A 3,909-nucleotide genomic window follows, 5' to 3' on the forward strand; every position below is an offset into this window, starting at 1 on the left:
GCGGTGCTAAGATTGCCAAGGCACAACAAGAGGCCCCTAGTGGCATTGTAGGCCGGATTGGTGTGTCGTAATTTTGGATGCTGGTGCTAAGATCGGTGTGTCGTGCTTTTCATCCAACCCCACCTGGGCTGGACTCATCACTTCTTCACCTAGCGGCCCGCACGCAGCCACCTGGCTGTCTCCACCAGGCTGTACTCCATCCTGCCTCGCAGTTGCGGGCCCACCCTTGCGCCAGCCCCACCCTCGTTACCGCAGATCCGCCTAAGATGGCAACAGATCCGCTCCTCAGTACCGCAGATTTCTCCAAGAAGGCAACAGATCTGCTCCTAGGATTGCAAAATCTATATGGTTGCATTCTGTAATGTGAGACGATTTTTTAGTTGGTTTCTATAACTAATATGTGATCAAACGGCTCTGGCTCAAATGGTGGCTTCTCATCTAAGGTATGTAAAGTTAGCTTAGTTGTTGAGCTGGCTAGAATAAAGGTCTCAAGAACATATTGAGCTAGAAAAGAATATCAGTGGAAGTCGAAGTCGGAGAATAAAACGAAATTAAGTCCCCATTGAGATGTTGTGGGGAATTTTTTCGATCGGTTCATGTGAGTGTGAACAGGCAAAAATCGTTGCATTCCAAGCTTGCATTGTGGCACAACCATGGCTATAGTCTGAACAGGCATGACCCTGCTCCCTGGTTTCGAATAATGTAGCTTGCAATGGAATAAGAAAAATGTGGACGACTCATTATTGGCACACCGCATCCAAATTCTAAGCTAGTGGAGCATCTTAAGATGTTCTTTCCTAAACGCGACTGAAATCTGCCCCAAAAATGAACGGTGACATTTTTCTTTCTATATATAACCTTGCCCGAGGAATGCAAAGCACCAGTAGCAAGGTTTAACGTTACAAGGGGTAGTCTAGCTAAATGGCGCAGGAGGCAGCGGCGGCGAACACCGGCGTGCAGCCCGCGGACGAGGAGATGCGCTGGCTGTGCCGGGTGCGGGAGACCCTTGAGCAGGCGTCGCCCGAGGAGCTCGGCTCGGCGGCCAGGGTGTTCGACGTCCCGCGCACCCTGCGCGACACCAAGCCCGAGGCGTACGCGCCGCAGCACTTCGCGCTGGGGCCCTACCACCACCAGGCCCGCCCGGAGCTCAAGGACATGGAGCGCTACAAGCTCGCGGCGGCCAAGCGCGCGGACGCAAGGTCGGGCACCTCGTGCAGCGCCTCATGGGCCTCCAGGCCGAGATGCGGCGGCCGTACCACCGGGTACTCGATCTCGGCGACGAGACCCTGGCGTGGCTGATGGCCATCGACACCTGCTTCCTGCTCCACTTCCTCGAGAGCTACCACCGCGACGAGGCCCCGGACATGGTGTCCTCGGCGGCCAACTGGATCCACGCCACGGTGCGCGACGCCATGATGATCGAGAACCAGCTCCCGCTCCGACTCTTTGCCGAGGCCCTTGAGCTCCGCCATGAGGCCGCCGACCGTGCCGTGCTGTCCCTATGCTCCATCTTCGACCGGTTTATCAAGCACGTGTCCCCCATCGAGATGCGTGCCGAGGTGACCATCGCCAACGACGTCACCAAGGAAGCCCACCTCCTGGAGCTCCTCTACCACTTCCTCGTCCCGCCCGATGCCGTCTTTGACGAGAACTGCCATGGCGGCAGTAAGGATCCAGCGGTCCAGGCCCAGGACCACTCCCTCGACGACCTCGAGGAGCAGCTCCTGGACGTGGTTCCAGAGCTTACCGGCGTGCAGCCTCAACGTGACGAGAACGCCGTGAAGAAGACGCTCTTGCAGGTGTCTCGGAGCCTCAACTTGGGGAGCCTTGTCTCCCGGCCCATGGGCGCCGTGACGAAGCTCTACGGGAAGATGACGCGCAGGCTGCCAGCGCTCCCAGGGGTGGTGTCCGTCGTTCGGAAGCTGGCGGCATCCGTGGACGTGGAGGCAGTTCTCAGCGGCATGAACATGGACGGCGTCGCCAGCAGCGCGCCGCTCGCCAAGGAGATCAAGATCCCATCGGTGGCGTAACTGGCCAAGTGCGGCGTCCGGTTCGTGCCGACGCCGGAGGGCATCCACGGCATCGCCTTCGACACCGCGACGGCCACGCTGCACCTCCCCGTGATCACGCTGGATGGCAACACGGAGGTGGTCCTGCGCAACCTGGTGGCCTACGAGACCGTGGCCGTGCGCGGGCCGCTGGTGCTCTCGCGCTACACGGAGATGATGAACGGCATCATCGACACGACCAGGGACGTGAGGATCCTCCGGCAGAGCGGCGTGCTGGTGAACCGCATGAAGAGCAACAGGGACGCGGTGGCCATGTGGAACGGGATGTGCCGCGCGGCGCGGGTGAGCAAGGTGTCGCGGCTGGACGGCGTGATACGGGCGGTGAACGCGCACCGGGACCGGACGGCGGCGGTGAGGGCGCAGAAGATGCTCAAGAGGTACGTGTTCGGATCGTGGAAGATTCTGACGCTGCTCGCCTCCGTCGGGCTGCTGGTCATGACGGCGCTCGAGGCCTTCTGCTCGGCCTACCCATGCCATGACTCCTGGTTCGGCAACGTCCTGCAGCTCGGCAGCCCTGACCCCTGACGAGCACTAGCTGCGCTGCTCCTCAATTCAACCGAACCCAGATCACAACACAAATGCCTTACATATATATGCAGCCTCCTAAATAATTACTTATAGTATTTATTATTTATAATCCTAAGATTGCAGTAATAATGTTGTAACTTCCACAATACCGCACATTAACAATAAAGAAATATTAAGAAATAAATGAGATGTAAGGACACAAGCTATATTGTAGCAAGTCATGTAAACATGTACGAACCTACCACAACGGCACAATATCAGCATATTTGTAATTTCATTACTTTTTGTTATAATCTTCAAATAAATAGTGTTTGTCAAAGTCGCATATTGGAGATAGCACGTGATAATACGCAAATGCCATTCTACATGGACCACAATATATATGAAGAAATACACATGTGTTCAGTTGGGTGTTTAGTTGTTGTTTACTCCAACAAATGATAGGAATACGAAAGTGATTGAACATTTTTCTGTAACAGAATGTTCAGAGCAAATCACTCCCTAGAGAAAATTAGTATACAAGAAGCCTATCAATGGTGTGAGTCGATATCATTCAAAAATTATACATGCAACACATAGTTACTAATTGACCAGCATCCAACAATCACAAAATCTAGGGCTTATTTTATGCTCACCCCGCCTCTCCTTTGTTTGCACTGCATTCATATTGAAAAGAAGGGAGCATCCATACATCACATTGCACTAGATACAGGTTTTGACCATGCATACACATGATGTGCTTTAAACACACACGTGTGCCCCCTCTATGCCGCAAAAAGCATTTGACTTGGTGTGCAAATGGCATTGCTAGCTAGAAAACTTGACACTAGTACCGGTCAAAAACCCCGTTTAGTACCAGTTTTTCAACTGGTGCCATCTGGTCGGTACTAAATGCATTTGCATTTAATACAGATTGGGTTGACCGGTACTAAATAGTGAATTTATGATACACTCTCATTTTCAATTTAGGGACCTAAATAAAATTTGCTAGATTTTTGTAGGCTAGATAAAGTTTGATTTAAGTTATCTTGAATTTAGAGCATTTATCATGAATATAAAGTAATTACATAGCTATAAAAATAAATATAAGGTTACAAATGTTTTACCATCTAGGCTGATTGCATTATTTTATTGTTTGAGGTTCAGTTTGAATTTGAAATTTTTGAGTTTGAATTCAAATTGAATGTGCTTGCTTTTCTTTTTCCAAAAAGACTTTATTTTTTTCTTCCTTCTCCCTTTTACTTTTCCCTTTTCCCCACTCCCTTCCTAGCCTGCCCAGTTCCTCTTTCTTTCCCTTCCTTTTTTCCTCCCT

The 3,909-nt window shown here is 51.5% G+C and overlaps 1 pseudogene; it reads left to right on the forward strand.

Moving 5' to 3' along the window:
* The first annotated feature begins 875 nt into the window (after positions 1-875).
* Positions 876-3,014, forward strand: LOC120683915 (annotated as a pseudogene).
* Positions 3,015-3,909: the final 895 nt, after the last annotated feature.

This window comes from Panicum virgatum, chromosome 7N (genome assembly GCF_016808335.1).
Source record: "Panicum virgatum strain AP13 chromosome 7N, P.virgatum_v5, whole genome shotgun sequence".
Lineage (NCBI taxonomy): Eukaryota > Viridiplantae > Streptophyta > Magnoliopsida > Poales > Poaceae > Panicum > Panicum virgatum.